Source organism: Lynx canadensis, chromosome B3, assembly GCF_007474595.2.
Source record: "Lynx canadensis isolate LIC74 chromosome B3, mLynCan4.pri.v2, whole genome shotgun sequence".
Lineage (NCBI taxonomy): Eukaryota > Metazoa > Chordata > Mammalia > Carnivora > Felidae > Lynx > Lynx canadensis.
In genome coordinates, this window is record NC_044308.2 from 22,606,088 (window position 1) to 22,629,028 (window position 22,941).

Sequence of the window (22,941 nt, forward strand, 5' to 3'; positions counted from 1 at the left end):
CTCTTTCTGTCTCTCTTTCTCTCTCAAAATAAATAAACAATAAGACATTAAAAATGAATGTAAGAAAGACATTTTTAATGGAAACTAATTTTAAGTACATAAGAATAAACTTAAATCTGAAAAAGTTGAAAAGGAAGGAAGAAAAAGAAAGAAAGATAAAGAAAGAAAAAAGAGAAAGTAAATTTACTTAAACACATAAAGTATTCTGAGAGTACTTGAAGAAATGAAAACATATACCATGGGATTTGATAGAGAACAAATATCACCATTATGTCAATTATTTGATTTAATTTATGGACTTCACATAATCCTAATAATGTACTGCTTTGGACTCAATTTTTGTGCCCCCCCATTCATATATTGAAGCCCTAATCCCTAGGAATTGGGGCCTTTCTGAGGTAATCGGATCATGAGTTTGGAGCCCTCATATGTGGCATTAGTGTCTTCATAAGGAAAGATGAGAGAGAGAATCTTTCTCTATCCACAATATGATGGTATAGCTAGAAGGTGGCTGTCTGCAAAACAAAAAGAGGGCTGTCACCAAGAACCCAACATGCTGGTACCCTGATCTTGGAGTTTCAGCCTCCAGAACTGAGAAATAAAAGTTAATTGTTTAAGCTGCCCAGTCTATGATATTTTGCTATAGTAGCCTGAAGTAAGACAGAAGTTGGTACCAAGTAGGGTGATACTGTAACATATATATATATATATATATATATATATATATATATATATATGTGTGTGTGTGTACATATAGATGTAGATATAGATATATAGATATATAGATATAGATATATAGATATATATGGTTACGGAACTGGTAATAGGTAGAGACTGGAAGAGTTTTGAGATACATGCTAGAAAAAATATTGGTGTGAAGAGACTTTTGAAGGTCTTTCACTCTAGTGAAAGTTCAGGAAGGAAAGAGGAGAGCTGTAGGGAAAGCTTGTATCTTCTTAGATAATACACAAAAAACACACAGAAATTGGTAGAAATAAAGACAATGATGGCCAATCTGAGAGGTTTCAGATGGAAATAAAGAATATGTCATTAGACAGTGGAGAAAGTGTGATTTTTGTTATAAAGTGGCAAACAAGTTAGCTGAATTGTGTTTACATAATAGCATTTTGTGGAGAGTAGAACTTGTGAGTGACAAAGTGAATATTTAACTGAGATTTGTAAGCAACGTGTTGAAGGAGCACCTTGGCTTCTCTTGATTTCATATAGTAAAATGTGAGAAGAAAGAAATGAATTGAAGACAGAATTATTAAGCAAAAAGGAACCAGAAAATAAAGATTTCAAAAATTATAAGTCTGCCTATATTACAAAAATAAGTGTGTTCAGAAGAGAAAACTAAGGTGTGGCAGACCAACTATTTGATAACAATATTTGTGTGAGTGTGAACCATAGGCCTAATCAGATGCCCCAACAAGAACACTACCAATTTGAGTTTAAGGGAACAGAGAGAGAAGATAGAATGAAGGAAGGCCATGAGTGAAATTTGTTGGATTTTACAAGACAGGACTATAAGAACTATTTGGCTCTCAACATGCTCTATTCTTCAAGACAACATGCTCTATTCTTCAAAGGTGACTCAGAGATCATCAGGGTGCCTCCTCAGTTTCAAAAGTGAGTGTCATCACCTTGGCTTCAATAGGCCAGACAGCCTCTGCCCTAAGCTGTGGGGATAGGGCTGCACAGAACCTTGGGGACATGACATCTACTTGGCAGAGCCCTGGGGGTGTGACTCCCACCTAACAGTGCTGCAGGGAGAGGACCACTGCCCATTGGGTCCAGAAAGCAGACCATAGAGCCAAAGAAGATTGTTCTCAAGCTCTAAGATATGGAGTTTGCCTTGTTAGGTTTTGGACTTGCTGAAGACCTGTCATCCTTTTCTTGTTTCCTATTTCTTCCTTTTGTAATAGGAATGTCTATCCCGTGCCTGCCCCACCATCGTATTTTGGAAGCACATAATTCATTTGGTTTTACAAGTTTATAGTTGGAGAGTAATTTTGCCTCAGAATGAGTAGTACCTCAAGTTTCCTCCATATTGGATTTGGTTGATATTTAGATGAAACTTTGGAGTTTAGAGTTGATGATGAAATCAGGTAATATTTTGGGGGCTGTTGGATGGAATGAATTTATTTTACATGTGAAAATTTTGGCTGGAGATGGAATGCTCTACACTGAATATTTGTATTCACCCAAATTCATATATTGAAGACATAATTCCCCATGTGATGGTGTTTGGAGGTGAGAACATAAGAAGGTAATTTGGTCATGAGGATATGGGGACACAACTAAAAGGTGACCATCTGCAAACAGAAAGAGGGCCCTCACAAAGAATCCTACCATGCTGACATTACCAGTCTCAGGCATCCAGCCTCCAAAAGTGTGAGAAATAGATGTTTGCTGTTTAAGCCAACAACTTGTGATATTCTGTTATAGTATCCCAAACAGACAAAGACAAGTAAAAATAGATCATGTATAGCTAAAATAAATAAATAAACAAATGAATAGAAAAATAAATAAAGCTATTGTGAAAACTTATATGAAGAAATGCCAGAACTTTAACATTTTAGAATTGAAAAGTAGCCAGTCTTGAACCCTACCAGATCCTAAAACTATCATATGCCAGCACCATGAAGAGTGAGGTATTGGCACTTGAATTGAGAGATCAAAAAGTTATATAAAAAGGGTCCAGAAATAGAGACAGACATGTATGGGAATTGAGTTTATGGTAAAAATTCTAACAAAAATAACTTAGATTATTTAATAAAAATTGATAGGTAAGCTCAGGAAACTAAAACATGGGATTCATATGTTATACTTTACACCAGTATAAATTTCACTTGTATAAAAATATAAAATATAATTGTGAAACCAAAAATCAACAGAATCAACATAAAATAATGTTTTTTATTCAAATCTTAATAGTCAAAATTCTGTCTATGACCTGATTTACAGAAGCCTTAAAGAAATTTTGACAATAACTGTAGCAACTCCATGGAGCTTTACTATGTTCCAGTTTCTATTGTAGGATACATTATCTCATTTAATCCTTTCAACAATCCTAAGAGGTAAGGAAGATTGTTATCCTCTTGTAACAGCTGAGAGAAGTGAAGCTCAGGGAGGTTAAGAGATGTGCCCATGGTGACAAGGTTGGTGACAGATCTGACTCTAGGGCCCATTCTCGCAGCCACTGCACTGCCTTATATATGTGACCAACTTAAAATGACCCTAACAAGTTTGACATGAGCAAGACCAGAACAAAATATCAAACTACAAAATAATGGAATTCATAAAACAAGGAAAGAACTTATTTCCATAACTTATAAGGTGACCCAATAAAACAACAATGAAAGACCAATAACAATAAAAATTGACAAAAAGTATCAGTAGACCTTGTACAGAGAACAAAATACAAATAGATTTAAAGGCAAAAAGAGTTGTTAAACATCACTAATCATAATGCTTATTTATTGTTTTAATTTTAAAAATATTTATTCATTTTTTGAGAGACAGAAGGAGACAGAGTGCGAGTGGGAGAGGGACAGAGAGAGGAGACACAGAATGTGAAGCAGGCTACAGGTTCTGAGTTGTCAACACAGAGCATGATGTGGGGCTCAAACTCATGAACTGCTAGATCATGAGCTGAGCTGAAGTTGGCTGCTTAACTGAGACACCCAGGCGCCCCTCTGATCCTAATGCTTATTAAAACTACATGGAGTTTCAATCTTCTTTCATTTTGTCAAAGACCCAAACATTTGAAAGTACATTGTACTGAGAGCTGGGGAAATAGTCACTCTCATTTATTGCTAGTAGGAGTGTAATTGGTACAATTTCCATAAAGTAAAACTTGATCATGTCAATCAATAAATTCACATATACATACTCCTTGACCAGCCATTTTTTAATTTAAATGTGATTTACAGGTATATTCTACACGTATGAAATCATTCAAGTACAATGAGTTAACTGCAGCTTTTGTTATATAGTAAAAGATTAGAAATGACTAAAAAAATCCAACAGTTGGTAACTGGTTAAAAAACAGTATAGACATACAGAGGCATATTATGCAGTTACATTTAAAAAATAAGCAAGCAAACAAAAAAAGCATGAGGAAATCTGCATGGGCTAACCTGGAAATATATAGTGGTAAGTAAGAATTAAATGTGCAAAAGTTTACAGAATTATCTATAAAGTCAGTAATAATTATATTAAATGTATATAATATATAAAATTATACTTGCTTTGTTTTGCTTATATATGAATAAAAATCTCCTGATAAATCATTTGTATGTCAAAGAATATGTGTATTTTAAAAATATATACATATATGAATGCATGTATTTATATAGATAGATAGATAGTTGACACTTAAACAATGCACGGGTTAGGAGTACCAACCCCCACACAGTTGAAAATCCATGAATAACTTTTACTCTCTAAAAACTACTTATAGCCTGTTTTTTTCTGAAAGCCTTACTGTAACATAACAACACACATTTTATATGTTATGTGCATTACATACTGTATTCTTGCAGTAATATCTAACATTTCTCTTACTTTTTCAGTATTTCTAGGTTACATGATTAATCCGTGAGCTTTTTTAAATTGTCACAAATATCCCCAAATTTTCCAATTTGGAAAATTGGACCTGTGCCTTTCAAACCTATCTTGTTCAAGGGTCACTATACACATGCACACATATACATATTTGTGTGTAAATATATACATATAATTAAGTAAATATACACACAGGAAAATATATGTGGGTATCTCCACTTTTTGAGAGCTTGCATTACAGCACTTGATTTTATAAAAGATCTACATTAGTACCTGTTTTCACTAACTGAAAGAAATCCAAACCCTTTACCAAAAAAGGTGAAAATAAAAAATAGTGTTCAGCATTTGTTTTGCAGGAAGCTGTTATAGAGACAATGCACACCCACAACAGGAAGAGTGGCCCCACCAAGCTCCTTTCCAGGGAACTGCACTCAGCATGTCAGCATTAAGGCTCCATAGCTTTGAGTTGTGTCTGTGAGCGTCTGCAGTTGATCTTTATTTATTCTGTGCATCCATTAGCAAGATGTGTCTTATGATATTATAAAAGCCCAAGAGAGGTTACTTTTTTGAGTCTGAGAATATTAAAAAATATTTCCATGTAAAGGAATGGTAATGACTTCTTTATGCCATTTTGGTTTAAGAAATTTTCATAGGAACACTCTACTTTTAGATAGTGGGGGAAACTGTGTGTGTGTGTGTGTGTGTGTGTGTGTGTGTGTGTAAAATAAAATAAATGCAGGCCTGAAAATTAAGTGTTATGGGTTAGTACATTTAGTTCCTTTATGAGTATGGGTTGTGTGAATAAAAGATGCAAAGATATGATTAATTAGAGTCCAGTGAGAAAAAATTGTTTAAGTGGTTTCATCCAAGCACAGCACATTCTCACTGTAGGGATCCAATAATGACTCATTGCTGGTAATCACTATGGCAACAGAGCTGACTCTCAGGTCTCCCACAGATGTAGACATAGGTTTACTGATAAAGCTTGGTACTGTCTGCTATTGACATATAATAATTCAACCTGTAACTCATATGCACAGGTCTTTATATTCAATATTCTGCATTCTCATGGTCCTCTCTAAACAGGATGTTTTTTTTGAAAAATTATTAGAATAGTTAACTATAAAGTGGAAAAAGGAGGATAAAAAATAATAAGTTTGTAAGAGTGTAAGAAAGAAGAAAAATGGGCATAGCACAAGCAAGAAAAATAGAAAGTAAGCAGTAATACTGGAAATTAAATGCAAGTAGACCAAAAGGAATATTTTCTAAATTTATTTATATCAAAGTTAATTTTTAAATAATTTATTTATTTTTAAATTTACATCCAAGTTAGCAAATAGTACAATGATTTCAAGAGTAGATTTAATGCCCCTTACCCATTTAGCCCATCCCCCCTCCCACAACCCCCTCCAGCAAACCTCTGTTTGTTCTCCATATTTAAGAGTCTCTTATATTTTGTCACCTTCCCTGTTTTTATATTATTTTTCCTTCCCTTGCCTTTTGTCATCTGTTTTGTATCTTAAAGTCCTCATATAAGTGAAGTCATACATTTCTCTTTCACAGAGAAAGTTAATTTTAAGGCACAGTAAAGCAGAGAAAATGTCAATTTACCAGGAAGTTAAAAACATTTTAAATTTGTGGTCATGTGATTACATAGCCTCAGAAAATACAAAGACAAAATGGCAGAACATATAGGGGAAATTCAGGAATTCACAAGGTAGTAGATATTTTTAACACCGTGTGCAGTAACTGATTTTTTTTTAATTTTTTTTCAACGTTTATTTATTTTTGGGACGGAGAGAGACAGAGCATGAACAGGGGAGGGGCAGAGAGAGAGGGAGACACAGAATCAGAAACAGGCTCCAGGCTCTGAGCCATCAGCCCAGAGCCTGACGCGGGGCTCGAACTCCCAGACCGCGAGATCGTGACCTGGCTGAAGTCGGACGCTTAACCGACTGCGCCACCCAGGCGCCCCAATTCAGTAACTTATTTAAAATGTACAAATAGATTATTTGAATAAAACTATTTGACTATTTGAATAACACAGTGACCACTATGGAGTTAATTGTCATGTTTAGAATCTTATGGAATCTTTAGAATCTTTAGAATCAAATGGAAAAAAAAAAAATATCACTTCTCCGGGTGCCTATGTGGCTCAGTCAGCTGAGCATCTGACTTCGGCTCAAATCATGATCTCGAAGTTCATGAGTTGGAGCCCCACATTGGGCTCATTGCTGTAGGCACAGAGCCTGCTTCAGATCCTCTGTCCTCCTGTCTCTGCCCCTCCCGTGCTTGTGCTCTCAAAAATAAATATGTGTTAATTTTTTTTTTTTTACATTCACTTTTCATGGTACAGAGAACAGATAAAAAAGGAATTTCACTGGGCTAGAAGCCCTGACCCAGAAGCCTTTTCTTTTCTTTTTTTTTTTCCAGAAAAAAGTAGATCCTTTCAAGTAAGTTTTTACCTTGTAGTAGACAATGTGTAAATAAGTCTATAAGGATGGCCTCGTTCTCACAACACTCAGGAGAGAAGTTAAGTACTTTGCCCATGGACAGGCTCACATCCAGAAAGTTGCAGAGCCAGGATTTGAACCTGGATTGTCTGATTCCAGAACTCTTGAGTTGACTCCCCCCTCCCATTCTTCCCACCCTTTTGATTTGGAGTAAGCGTATGTGGGGGATGGGAATGGGTGTCCTAAAAAGAGAAAGATACAAGGAGAAAAGCACATATATCTTCATCATAAAAGGGGCCAGTCACAAAGTTAAGGACTGAACATCTCTGAGCTGCTGGGCATACAAGACTGCAGGATACTCTGGATCTTATCTTTCCTTATCTGTCTCTGGATAAGGGGCCAGTTGTACCATTGCCTGGAGTCTGCCTGGTTCATTAGATTTGTAAAACAGCACTCTTCTTGCTATGCTTCTTTGTTTCCTAGGGCAATGGTTCAGCCTCAACTTTGGCTTTTCTTATTTCTTCCAACATTGTCTCTTCCAAAAGAATGTTACCCAAATGGTTAACAAAGGGTGATAGCGTGGGTCATCTGAGAAGCACGCATCAAGAGAGAGTTAAATATGCAAGGATTTTACTTAGGTAAACTTCTGTAAGAAAAAAAAAATGTGAAGAGGTCCAGGAAGACTGGGAGATACTTTAGACCAACTTTGACTGCAAATGAAAGACAGAGAGAAGGAAGGTAGGATGGAAGCATCCTAGACAGCTGTGAAGTCTAATGGGGGCTCAAAAGGACATCCATAAGTCCTTAAGCCACAGTCCGTCATCACTAGAGTCCCATTTCTCTCAGAAATAGACCTAGCTATATTCAGCCATTAGTTGGGAGTAGCTCATGGGAAACATGGCTTTGATATAAATACAAGAATGGATTTCAAAGAACAGTAGTTAGGTCCCTTGGTCAATTAAAATTCTTATAGTTGGAAGTATTTCAAGTGCATTCTCATGATTGGTCAAATGAGCCAGAACGCTTGAATGTTTCACCTGTGCTGTGGTGCATGGTGATTGGCATTTAATGAGATCTTAATCATGACCAAGACTTTGATTCTTAATATAGTTTCCCTTTTAGGGCTTTGATTAGCCAAGCAACTAGAAAATGAGGCCAGATTTCATGTTCTCTGAGACTCTGTAATAATAAAAGCAAATGTTCCAAAACATAAGAGCAGCATAGTAGGCTAGGGCATTTGGGGCAGATCTAAAGAAGAGGCATTTAGGCTGAGTCTTGACAGTTTACAGATTTTTCTCCTTTGCTACGTTTCTCATAACTGCTGGTGTCATATTTTATTTTACATATATATATGTATTGTACATATGTAATATATATATATTTTTAATGTTTATTTATTTTTGAGAGAGAGAGAGACAGAGCACGAGCAGGGGAGGAGCAGAGAGAGAAGGAGGCACAGAATCTGAAACAGGCTCCAGGCCCTGAGCTGTCAGCACAGAGCCCGACATGGGGCTCGAACTCACAAACCATGAGATCATGACCTGAGCCGAAGCCAGACGCTCAACCGACTGAGCCACCCAGGCACCCCTGTAATATATATATTATAATATGTAATGTATATTATATGTAATGGCAGTATATATATATATATATATATATATATATATATATAATTTTTAGAGAGAGAGAGCAGTAGAGAGGGATAGAGGGACAGAGAGAGAATCTTAAGCAGGATACACACTCAGCATGGAGCCTGATAGTAGGGCTCAATCCCACGACTCTGGGATCATGACCTGAGCCAAAATGAAGAGTGGGACACTCAACTGTGTAGACACAGTAAACCCACTAAAGTGTGTAGACAAAGTAAAGTCATTTTGGGTCTAGATATGTGAAGGATTAGAAGATAACACCATCTATTTGTCTTATTAGCTTTGACAAGTTACTTAAGTGTCCCTACAGCTCAGTTTACTCATCTGAGAGAAAATGGGAATAGCACATTTGCAGGGTTGTTTATATAAAATCTAGATGAAGAAAATCAAATGGAATCTAGATACAGTTTAAATGAAGAATTTTTGAGTGTTTGGGGGTTTATGATGAGCATGCTGCTCATACTCAAGGATATGTACTCCACTAATATTTTTTTTCAACGTTTTAATTTTTATTTTTGGGAGAGAGAGAGACAGAGCATGAACGGGGGAGGGGCAGAGAGGGAGGCACAGAATCGGAAACAGGCTCCAGGCTCTGAGCCATCAGCCCAGAGCCCGACGCGGGGCTCGAACTCACGGACCGCGAGATCGTGACCTGGCTGAAGTCGGACGCTTAACCGACTGCGCCACCCAGGTGCCCCTGTACTCCACTAATATTTTTGAGGCGAGATCTATAGAGCTTATTATTTCCCTATGAATAATGACTTAAGAAAAAGGCATATTAACTCAATGTCCCCCAAAGTTTAATAGTAGAGTATTATTATACAATATATTTAGACTAAGATCATAAATTTTGGTGACCTCCACTCAGAATTCCTTTCCTGCTCCCCTTGAATTTTTGCTTTTGGTTGCTTAAGTGGGAATTCTTGACCAGGCAACTACAAGTCTTCACCAGAATTATCCCCACCACTTTTATGACATTCTCTACCATATTTTCTTATATAACTTCCACAACACCAGCAAGTTTCTTTACAAACACCATTGACAGTTTTATACAATGGGCTGTGAAGGCTACCCACAAATTGGGAGTCAAAAATTGCTGGACTTGTCATTTGGCCCCAATTGCCTGCACCCTGCTTACTTGGCTATATTCAATTTCAGTCAACTCCAATTAACAACAGTGTATTTGCCCCAAGTTTCCCTTCAATTAGATGCCTCACCCATTTTCTGCCTCAATTTCTCTTTAGGGAGTCCTGTTAGAGTATCTTTCAAGGCTATTTTGGTGATTTGGTGCCCAGACACAAAGATCTCTTGGTCTGCAGATCCCTTTAACACACCACTGGGACTCTAACAGCAGAGTCAGTGAATGATTATGAATTCCCCAGTTTCTTACCAGAGGATTCAATGAGTCCTTTACACTGAGACTTTCTGCCTTTGGAACTTATTTCAGGGTCACATCACAAGGCTCTCACCTAGTACATTTTTTCCACCAGCCCTCTAACTGGCTTCCTCAGAGCCACATACTGCACTACACCACATACTATATTGCCTACCACTGGAGGTTTATATTGAGGGTAGCGAACCCCTGCATTTCCTATTCTGGCTTGCTACCACCAACTCAAAAGATCTGTTTTCATCCTTCAGTCCTGGGTGTTTAGGTTCTACTAGGACTGAATGGACTGGGCACAGGTGCAGTGGACCTAGACACCAAAAATTGAGTAATTAAGATCAACCAACAATTATCAGCCACCCTAACCCGGCACATATAATGACTCCATAAAACCCTGTTACTTGGCAACAGTCCCATAATTCTCTTGCTCAAATGGTTTTATTCAACCACCTGGCCCTAAATTATCTACTGGTCTAGGAAGGAGAAGTTTGTGTCTGCTCCAGGACCACTTGCTATATGTATGTCAACAACTCAGAAAAGTTTTATACCTACTTGTACCAGAATGCTTAAGATGTTAAAATAGTCCACAATATTTCCCAAATATTTAAACATACAACCAGAGCCTCTGAGGTCACTGACATATTTTTCATGGCTGGACCCCTCAAGTTGGGGAGAATGGCTACAGATGGGATTTCAAACTATTGACTATAAAATTCTTTTTTTTAATGTTTGTTTTTGAGAGAGAGAGAGAGAGAAACAGAGAGACAGAGGGAGACACAGAATCTGAAGCAGGCTCTAGGCTCTGAGCTGTCAGCACAGAGGGGCTGGAGCTCACAAATTATAAGATCATGATCTGAGCTGAAGTTGGATGCTTAACCAAGTGAGCCACCTAGGTGCCCCTTGCCTATATAATTCTTACAGGATTTGTTATTGCAACCCTAAGTAGATGTGTAATCTCTGGGTTACAGTGTGCCCTAACACTGACTTTTAACATATCTGCTTCCCAGGCTGTTTGTGTCCTCACCATTAACTCTGATGCCATGGCACACCAGAATGGATTAGTGTAAGTGCCTGACAATTAGGGGTCTTTTAATTATAATGTAAATTCCTGTCATTACACTTTTTATTATAAAAGTATGTATTTATTTATATTTATCTATCTATTTATTTATTTATTTATTTTCAATTCTAGCATAGTGAACATACAGTGTTATATTAGCTTCAGGTGTATAATATAGCACTTCAACACTTCTTACAACACCTAGTGCTCATCACAACAAGTGCACTCCTTAGTCCCCATCACCAGTTTCACCCATCCCTTCCCCCCACCTCCACTCTGGTAACCATCAGTTTGTTCTCTATAGTTAAGAGTCTGTTTCTTGCTCTCTCTCTCTCTCTCTCTCCCTCTGTCTCTGTCTCTTCTTTTGCTTATTTGTTTTGTTTCTTAAATTCCACACATGAGTGAAATAATACGGTATTTGTCTTTCTCTAACTGATTTTGCTTAGGATTGTACTCTCTAGATCCATCCATGTCATTGCAAATGGCAAGATTTCATTCTTTTTTTATGGCTGGGTAATATTCCACTGCATATATGTACCACTTCTTCCTTCTCCATTCATTACTCAATGGACACATGAACTGTTTATATAATTTATCTATTTTAGATAATGCTGTGATAAACATACAGTGCCTATATCCCTTTGAATTAGTGTTTTCATATTCTTTGGGTAAATATCCTGCAGTGTGATTACTGGATGGTAGGGTAGATCTATTTTTAGCTTTTTGAGGTACCTCCATACTGTTTCCCAGAGTGGCTGCACCAGTTTACATTCCCAACAGTGCATGAGGGTTTCCATTTCTCCACATCCTTTCCAAAACTTGTTGTTTCTTGTGTTGTTGATTTTAGCCATTTTGACTGATGTGAGATGATATCTCATTGTAGTTTTGCTTTGTATTTCCCTGAGGATGAATGATGTTGAACATCTTTTAATGTGTCTGTTGGCCATCTGTATGTCTTCTTTGGAGAAAAGTCTATTCATGTCTTCTGCCCATTTTAACTAGATTATTTTTTTAAGTGTTGAATTGTATTTGTTCCCTATATATTTTGGATGCTAACCCTTTATTGGATATGCCATTTACAAATGTCTTCTCTCATTCAGTAGGTGGCCTTGTAATTTTGTTGATCATTTCCTTCACTGTGCAGAATTTTTTTTTTATGTAGTCCAAATAATTTATTTTTACTTTTGTTTTTCTTACCTCAGGAGACATAGCTAGAAAGATGTTGCTATGGCTAATGTCAGAGAAATAACTGCCTGTGCTCTTTTCTAGTATTTTTATGGTTTCAGATCTTACAGTTAAGTTTTTCATCCATTTTGAATTTATTTTTGTGTATGTTGTAATAAAGTGATTCCATTTCATTCTTTTGTATGTAGCTTTCCAGTTTTCCCAGCACCATTTGTTGAAGAGACCATCTTTTTGCCATTGTACATTCTTTCCTCATTTGTCAAAGATTAATTGGCCATATAATTGTGAGCTTATTTCTGAGTTCTTTATTCTGTTCCTTTGATCTCTGTGTCTATTTTGTGCCAAGGCATCCATTTTAAAGACATCTCTTTCAAATAAAAGTATTGCCAGACACTCCAACTAGTAAAGAGCCAGTCTGTCCCACCCATTAAGTTTTCCTTTTTAGAAAGCTGTCATTGACCTAGGTGACTGACCACTTGAGTGACCCTGCTTTTCCTTTACAACACTTTAATTCCCACTATTATGTCTTAAATTGGCCAATAAGCCCACAAAACTCTAGGCACCCCAACTTGGACCCCATTAAAGGCAGAACCATCACCTTTCTCCTTCGCCTACACATCCCACAACATCACTCTGTGATTTGGATGTGCTTTGTACCCTCCAGGAAATGTAACAAATAAACACTGTTTTTTTTTTTCAAAGTTCCCTAATGATTGTTGCTGAGGTGAGTCCTGCAATCATAACAGGAACCATAAGGGTGTGTCCAGACCCAACATTCACTGCAGGAAAATGTCTATGAGGGCTGCCACAATTAACATGGGCCCAAGTGAGTGCCTCAGGCATTCTTAGCTGACAACATCACTATCACTAGGCTGAGGCAGACACAACACAAAGTGAAAGGTAATAATGGTGTGAAGATGAGGCAATGATGAAAAATGAAGATAATCCTCACAACAGGCATTTCCTAATGAAATAAAGCCTTTGGAGGATACAGGCTGAGACTTAAATGTAAATACATGTATAAGTATTCAGATAGACAAAATAAGAGAACTAAAAGGGATATCATATATCTAAATAAATAACTTTCAATAACTAACATAATTTATGACTAATTAAGCAATAAATTGACTAAATGAAAGGTTTTTGAGAATTCAGGGGTCCTGGACCACATACACATGCCATCTGTAAACTGTAAGAATTCTTATTTAATGCCAGGCCCTATGCTGATGCATTATATCCCATTCTTTCTTACATATTCAATGAGATCCTTCTGCAATTCTTCCATCTTTCTATATATCATTAATTTATAACTTAATCATGAGTAATACATATTGTAAGGAAAAAATCTTATTCAAACTTCTACTACCAGCTATTGCCTAATTTCTTTGATTCTCTTTGAAGCAAAACTCTTCGAAAAAGTTGTTTATACCCACTCACTGTCTCCAATTCTTTCTCTTCTCTTTTAAAAGGGTTCACCACCTCCATTCAACTGAAACTGCTCTTACAAAGTTCAAAGATGACCTCCATGTTGTTAAACTCAATGGTTAATTCTGTCATCATCTTGCTTTATTCCTCATAGCATGTGACACAACTCATTAGGTCCTCTTCAGTGAGGCATTTTCTTCATTTGGCTTCCAGAACCCAAATCTCTTATTATATTGTTATATTATATCTTATTATTATATTATATATGACCTGAGCCAAAACCAAGAGTTGGAGGCTTAGCTGACTGAGCCACCCAGGTGCCCCTCACTTTAATCATTTTTTTAAGAGGTTTCCATGGGGCACATGGGTGACTTGGTCAGTTAAGCCTCCAACTCTTGGTTTTAGCTCAGGTCATGATCTCACCGTTCATGGGTTCAAGCCCCACATTAGGCTCTGCACTGGCAGGAAGGAGTGTCCTTGAGATTTTCTCTCTCCCTCATTCTCTACCCCTCCTGACTTGCTCTGTTTCTGTCTCTCTCAAAATAAATAAATAAATAAATAAGCTTTTAAAAAAAGGAGGTTTCCCTTTTTCCGCCATTATCTTCTTGTACTCTATTAGTAGTGAACCAAGCATAGTGATTTTTTTAAAACCTAAGTCAAATTCTATTACTACTTTGGTCAATGTCCTCCAACAGCTCCCTATCTCACTAACAGGAAGAGCTGTGAAAATGGTTGACTATATCTTGACCTTATCTCCAACCACTTTCCCTTCTTTTGGATCACTTGAGTCACAAGGGCCTCATTGTTGTTGTTTGAACACTGAACATATTTCAGCCTTGGGACATTTATGATGACTCTCCCTCTGACTGGAACATACTGCTAAGGCCCTCACTTTCTTACATTCTTTGTTCAAATGATTCAATATTATTAAAGCTTACCAGAATAACATAAAATTTCAGCCCTTACTCACTCATGGAACTTTTGATACACTTCACCTTAATCTAACTTTTGCTTTATCTATAGCACATTACTTTCTAACATATTGCATAATTTGAATTTTTATGTTTATTTTTAACTGTGTATTTGTTGTTAATTATCTGTTGTTAATTGTGTGTTTGGTTGACTGTTAATACACTAGAATGTAAGCTCTTTGAACATTTGGCATATTCAAAGCTCCTAAAATAGTTCCTAGAGCATGCTGGAAAATTAATATATTTGTATTGAATAAATGAATAGTGGAATGAATGAATTTCTCGGCACTTCACTTTGAAGGTAATCAAGGGTAAAAAGCACCTTTTCATGGCATCTAACTCTTGCTTTCCTAAAATCTTTGTCTCAGTGATTTAAAATAATTTAATAAAGTCTGACCCAGAAATGGTAACCCCTAATTTAAAAGGTCTGAAAGAACCCAGAAAGCTGGAAGATTTGAGAAAATCCAGGCTATGGATTTATGACTATTAAGATCATTATAATAATATAGCTATTATAGTATTTTATTTATCATCATACTGCAAGTAAGTCAGGTTCCTAATGATGAGTGACAGGATTCTGACATAAGGCAGGATTCTGACACATCCCTGTGTGAATCTCTCTCTCTCTCTCTCTCTCTCTCTCTCACACACACACACACACACACACACACACACACACACACAGTTACTTCCCCTTGGCCTCCATCTACCTTCAGCTATTTTCCTCTATAATTCCCTCTATTTAAAACTCATTTCTGGAACCTTACTTTTTCTACTTATCATTTTTTTCCTTATGCTTAAATCATTGTTATTAGAATTCCCCTACTTATTTGCCTTATCACTGCTAAACCCAATGAATGGTTTTTTATCACCATCTAAGTATGTGCGCAGTGCTTAATTCTCTTCTTTATGCCTTCTAGATCACCTGAAACACTTTCCAGAATGAAGCAATAAGCAAACAAATAAATTCATCTGCCTATGTGACATTATTTCCAAGATATGTGATGCAAATATCAGAAACTGAAAAAATAACTTATATGCCCACATCAGTGTCTACTCTTCTGTTTCTCCTTTTCCCATTAAGGATGCCAATATCCAACCAGTCATTCAGGCCAGAAAACTTGGCACCACACTTAACTCCATATCTCTCTGTATGTCTCTTGTCCTTGTGTGCAAAGTAGTTGACAAGTGCTCACTCTTAATCTCTGCATCAATTGTTTTTTTCTCCATCTCACTGCCACATCATAGCAAGCTTTTACTCTTCACTGAATTATTGGAATGACTTCTGTCTGGATCTCTTGTCTTATTCCCACCCAATACAGGCTCTTCACTCTAGCCAGGATGATTTTTCTAATCTAAGAGGGAAGACCCTCTGTTCTTCCCCTCAGTGTATATCATAAATTTCATCTTGGGGGCAAAAGGATTGAGGGTAGCCCTAGAGCTTTCCATATAGGGAACTAACCAGTTGGTACTTTTTATTGCCCAGTAGGGCATGAGTTGAGTGAAGTCTTGTACCATGCGATCCCTTGGAGTGGGATTTATTCTACTCCTTGAAGACACAGATTTCTCATCTTCCTTCTTTACACCAAAAAGCTACCATACCATGAAGCATGTTTAAATGTTCTTTTATGAAGACCCTTCTAATTACCTCAAAGTGATGTAGATTTCTGAATTTGGGGCAGAGACCATGGGTTGTGTTTTAACCATAAATCTCATAAGCAAATGCTTATGTCCCAGATCTGACAGGAGGGCTCACATAAAGAAGGTTCTATTAACTGTTAACTCCCATTTTCTCTATGCCCTTTGCCAAAGTCATCTCCCTTAAAATATTGCCTTATCAAGGATGCCAGTCCTCTCCTCCTCTATCACTTCTGGTATAATAACATTCTGGCCACCAAGACCCTTTTTGTGCCACTTAATAAGTCCAATGCCTCTTAATCACTTTTGCTTCAGGTCAGTTTATGCTGAGTCAGAAGCTGGTGGAAAGGAGAATGATTAAGAGTTTTCATTTTGTTTGTTTTGTTTTTAGTTGTCTGTTGACTGTCTAGGGGAAGGGGAAGATTAACTCCCACTCCATGGGTGGTAGAGAAAAGGGTCCCTTTTCTGAACCAGAGCTGTTTTTTTTTTTCCTAAAAGAATCTTAACATACACAAAAGTATCAAAGCCAACCCAGCTTAGTGCTAATGGTCTTATTATGTTAAGGGAGCATTCACCCCTTCTGAGCCCTTGATTATTTTCAAAGCCTCCCTACAATATTGAAAGTAATTTATGACTTGCCCAAATCAATTATATTTAACCCCCCAGGGTTTTCAGCCACATAAAGGCACTCTAGAGGGTAGGAAATGAGGAGAATGGCAAGACAGATGTTATTTCATATCCCTCAAAAAGTAAATATGATCAGTATGTCTCTGTTTTGTTTTTTGTTTTTGTTTTTTGTATAGACTTATAATAAATACAGAGAACAAATTGGTGGTTTCCAGAAGGGAGAAGTTGGGAATGAACTGAATAGGTGAAGGAGATTAAGAGGTACAAAATTCATGTATATCAATAATTACTCCTAATGTAAATTGACTAAATCCTCCAATCAAAAGACATAGGATGTCAGAATGGATAGAACAACAAGACCCAGTTATAAAAAAAAAAAAGTCACATAGATGAATACTAGAGCATAGGGATATACCCAATAATATTATAACAATATTTGGTGACAGGTGGTGACTGCACTTATCTTTGTGAGCACTGAATAATGTATAAGATTGTAAAATCATTTGTACACCTGAATCTAATATTGTATGTCAATAATATTGTATACAATCTAACATTGTATATTAACTATATTTCAATAATAAAAATTAAAATAGGTATATCTGATTACACTGTTCACCTGATTAAAGTCCTTCAGAGGCCTCCTCTTGCTATTAGAATAAAGGCCACACCTATCTTTTATTGTATTCCTTCTACTTTTGTTTCTAGATTCAATATCTTCCATTCCTAGCACCTTTTCATTCTCTCTCTTACTCTCTCTTTCTCTCTCTCTGTCTCTCTCTCACACACACACATGCACATTTGATGTTTTACCAGTAATGATATTCTCTCATTTCTTTAAAAAAATTATGTTTTTATTTATTTTTGAGAGAGAGACAGAGAGACAGAGAGAGTACTAGTGAGGAGGGGGACAGAGAGAAAGGGAGTCACAGAATCTGAAGCAGACTCCAGGCTCTGAGCTGTCAGCACAGAGCCTGACACGGGGCTTGAACTCGTGTACTGTGAAATCATGACCTGAGCCAAAGTCAGACATGTAACCAATTGAGCCACGCAGCTGCCCCGATATTCTTTAATTTCTTTAAATGCAGAATACTTTCTCCTGGATACATTACCTTCCCCCTCCCTCTCTGTGTCTCTCGGTCTTTCTTTCTTTCAAATGTCCCATGATCCTTCCCTTCCCTGAGCATTCTTTCATGCATTCCCTCCATTTTGAATATTTGACTCTTCAGTGTTTTAAAATTTACTCAGCCTTCAAGTTTCAATTTTAGTGACACTTATACTGGAAACTTTCCCTGAGATATTTAAATTTGTTTAAATACTTTCTTATTTTCTTTTTAAAGTTTTTATTTAAATTTCAGTTAACTAACATAGAGTGTAATATTAATCTCTGGTGTAGAATGTAGTGATTCATCACTTACATACAACACCCAGTGCTCATCACAAGGGCCCGTCTTAATACACATCACCTATTTAACCCATCCCCCCACCAATATCCCTCCAGCAACCCTCAGTTTTTTCTCTATAGTTAAGAGTCTGTTTCTTTGTTTGCCTATTTTCTCCCCTGTGTTCATCTGTTTTGTTTCTTAAATTCCACATATGAGTGAAATGATATGTTATTTGTCTTTCTCTGTCTGACATATTTTGCTTAGCATAATACTCTCTGGCTCCATCCATGTTGCTGCAAATGGCAAGATTATTTTCCTTTTATGGCTGAATAATATTCCATTGTATACATATATCACGTCTTCTTTATCCATTCATCAAATATTCTTGGTTTGCAATTCCATAATCTGCTGTACCTTCACTATTATTAAACTTACATCATGCTATTATGGCTCCTCTAATGTTTACTTTCCCCCATTCTTAGTCTGAGAGCTACAAAGGATGGATTGTTCCTGCTTTGTTCACCATATATCTTATACTATTTAGGTTGTAGGTGGCCTCTCCAATCAAAAACCATCCCCCCATCTAAGAAGCACTGCCAGTACAAAGAGATGGATCACAGCACATAAATCTGTGCTGTGCAGTTTGCTCTCCTAGAGCTCAGTTGTGATATAGGTTTTAGTTTGTTTTTTTTTTTTTACTTCCAAGAACGAACAACTATGCTCCAACCTAATTATCTATTGTAGATGATGTAATCAAGTTCAATATTAGACATAGTGGCACCTATATGGCCAACCCTGAAGCTTTTAGGCACAGAACATAGCCAATTCTTTTAAAGAAGGTTTTAGGGAACTCAAATATGTGTCATAGACATTTGCCTCTGAACTGGACGGTGTACACACATACGGAAAGTAGAGGCTTCACTGCCTAACTCTAATGCAGTTGAACAATGGATGGTTACTGGGAGATTCTTAATTTATCCAATTAATATTTATTGACAACTTGCTATGTCAGACACTCTGATAAGAGCTCAGAAATCAATAGAGAAAAGGAAACACACCACTCTTGTCATCATAAAACTTGCAGCCAAGAAAGGAAGACAGGAGATTACCATGGAGCTTCAGCAACGACTATGGGGTATTCTACATGGTGAACCCATGCATATACTTCTTTCTTGAATCAGAGGGTAATTTACATCAATGTAAGTCTTTCTGAAATAACCACGGTTGAGTGGTGAGGCTTTCTTATTATGTTGCCTTCCTCCTAGGATATCCAAATAACTAACCCTCTATCCTAGAATTGCTTACAAATTTCTAGAATCTTTATCATTGTACGTAAACAAAGAAGTAGAGATAAGCATTATCTCAGACTAGATATTCAATGGCTAAAGGATTGATCTCTTCTTAGAGAGAGTTCCAGGAGGAATATGAAAGACTCAACATTGGGTCAGAGCCCTTGTTATAAAAAGGATCCATGTTGCTTTTTTGTTTTGTCTCTTAAATTCCATATATGAATAAAAGCATATGGTGTTTGTCTTTCTCTGACTGAATTATTCACTTAGAATTATACTCTCTAGCTCCATTGATGGCATTGCAAATGGCAATATTTTATTCTTTTATGGATGAATAATATATATTCTTTATCTATGCATCAATCAATGGACACACGGGCTGCTTTCATATCTTGGTTGTTTTAAATCATGCTGCTATAAATATAGATGGGTTAGATAGGTATTAAGGAGGGCACTTGTGATGAGCATTGAGTGTTGTATGTAAGAGATGTATAATTGAATTCTACTTCTTAAATTAATATTGTAATGCATGTTAACTAATTAAAATTAAAAATTTTAAAAGTAAAATAAAATGAAAATTCATGCATATGGGTGGGTACATGTAACATTTTGAATTAGTGTTCTTTTATTTTTGGGGTAAATGCCCAGTAGTGCAATTGCTGGATCATAGATATGCTGGACCATATTTTTACCTTTTTGAGGAAACTCCACACTGTTTTTCACAGTGGCAGCACCAGTTTGAATTCCCACAAACAGTTCATAAGTGTTTCTTTTTCTCCATATCCTCCCCAACACCTGTTGTTTCTTGTGTGGTTGATTTTAGCCATTCTGACAGGTGTAAGATGATATTTTTTGTACTTTTGATTTGCATTTCCCTGATGATAAGTGATGATGAGCATCTTTTCATGTCTCTGTTGGCCATCTGTACGTCTTCATTGGAGAAATGTCCATCCATGTCTTCTGCCCATTTTTAATTGGATTATTTTTTTTTTGGGGGGAGGGAGAGTTGAGTTGTATCAGTTTTTTATATATTTTGGATACTGACCTTTTATTGGATATTTCATTTGAAAATATCTTCTCCCATCTAGCAGGTTTCTTTTAGTTTTGTTAATTGCTCCCTTCACTGTGCAGAAGCTTTTTATTTGGATGTAGCTAAAGCAATCTCAAAAAAAGAAAAGCAAAGGCATCACAGTTCCAGATTTCAAGTTACATTACAAAGCTGTAGTAATCAGAGTAGTATGGTACTGACACAAAAAAAGACACGTAGTTCAACTGAACAGAATAGAAACCTCAGAAATAAACCGACAACTTTACGGTCAACTAATTTTTAACAAAGCAGGGAAGAATATGGAATGGGAAAAAAAACACAGTCTTTTCAACAAATGGTGTTGGGAAACTGGAAAAGAACATTGCAACTGGATGACTTTCATACACCATACACAAAAATTAATTCAAAATGAATTAAAGACTGAAATATAAGGCCTGAAACCATAAAGATCATAGAAGAGAACATAAGCAGTCACTTCTTTAACATTGGCCATAGGAACTTTTCTTTCAGGATATGTTTCCTGAAGCAAGGGAATCATTTTACTTTCAGATTTTGAGTTACATTCTTTGATGTCAGAGTTTTGGTTACTCTTTCAAAGTAGGTAACTCATTTCTTTGGTCTGACTTCAGAGTTCAAATGGCATAAAGAGAGGGGAACCAAATGTGAAGCACCCATATAAATACTTCAACATATGATCAAGCCACATGTCTTTCTCTATTCAGTACATAAATTTACTTCATATGTCAGGCCCTCCATTTTTATCCCTCTCACCCAAAAAAGGTAGGAAGTAGAATTACATATCACATCTATGATATTCTGAAATACTACTTGCCACTTGTCTCATAGGCAAATCATCCCTTGTCAGTGAGATTCCATAATTCCTATGAATCAATGACTGTTGTGTGTTTCCTTTGTCTTTCCAAATGATAATTTTCACTATGGTTCTCCCCTCGCTTTCTCCAAATGACTACTTGGTGTTGGGAGAAAAGAGTATCCTTTTTATTTTTCGAAGTCCTTAACATGAAAAGTCACATTAGGACTTCAATATTGTTCAGAAATCCTCACTTTGAACTGGACTGAATATCTATATGAACTTCACATTGTCTCCCTTAGACAAGAAGTATGTTCAACATGTGAGAAGAAGGAATTAAATGAGTATTTGTTGAGCAAAAGAGCCACTTTGGCAGAGAAAGTGCTGCATGTTCATTGAATCCTATTTACTCTGAACTACATTTCACAGCTATCCTACATTTCACATTCATAGTTGTCATGAGTGGGGGCCATGTGACTGAACTCCAACCAGTGGCATGTAGACAGAAATGAAGTGTTCTACCACCATAGTTGTTCTATAGAAACCTGTGACATAATCATCCACACTCTTTCACTTCCCCTGACAAGTGAATGGCATAGATTCTGAGATTCAGGTGGAAAGCAAAATCATAAATGTGTAGATACTTGGCTCCTTGAATAATTGCATGAAGCAGAACTTCTTAATCTCCACTCTCCTTAATCCATACTGAACTTTTCATGATCAAGAATATATGATATTGTATATGGTATATGACTTGCTACATGACATAAACATAACTGAATATAAATAAGCCACTGAGATTTGGGGATTTCTTTGTCATTGAATCTAGTGTAAATTTCTCTGAGTATCCCAGAAAGAATACATGTAGGAGGACATGGTATTTCATCTGAATCCACCCATGGTGTTAGAGAAAAGCCATCCACATAAATATCTGGGAACAAAGATTTCTAGGCAGAGGAAACAGCACATACAAGGACCAAAGTATTAGATCATGTGTTTAAGACAAAGGGGGAAATGAGTACATTTGGTTTCTAGTGAATTAAGAGGAGAGAGACAAAAAAAAATGAGATTGAAGAGGTCAGTGGATTCTAAATCACACAGAACTCTGTAGCAATGATGAAGAAGTTACATTTCACTTTAATAATGATGAAACATCATTGGAAGATTTTAATCAGTGAAAATATATGTTCTTATTATGAGATATATGTTTTTAAATGATAATTGGGGCTACTCTTGGGGGAAAGAATTATAAGGCTCAAGAGGGAAAGCAGAGAGACTAATTAGGAGATAAGACAGTCTTCCAGACAGGAGATGTTAGCAACTTATACAAGACAATTGTAGTGGGAAAGGGGGAAATGATATATCCCACTGAGTCATTTAATGAATTAAGTCTAGGGAAATCATATGGATCATATATTTATGCAAAATTCTATGTAATATATGG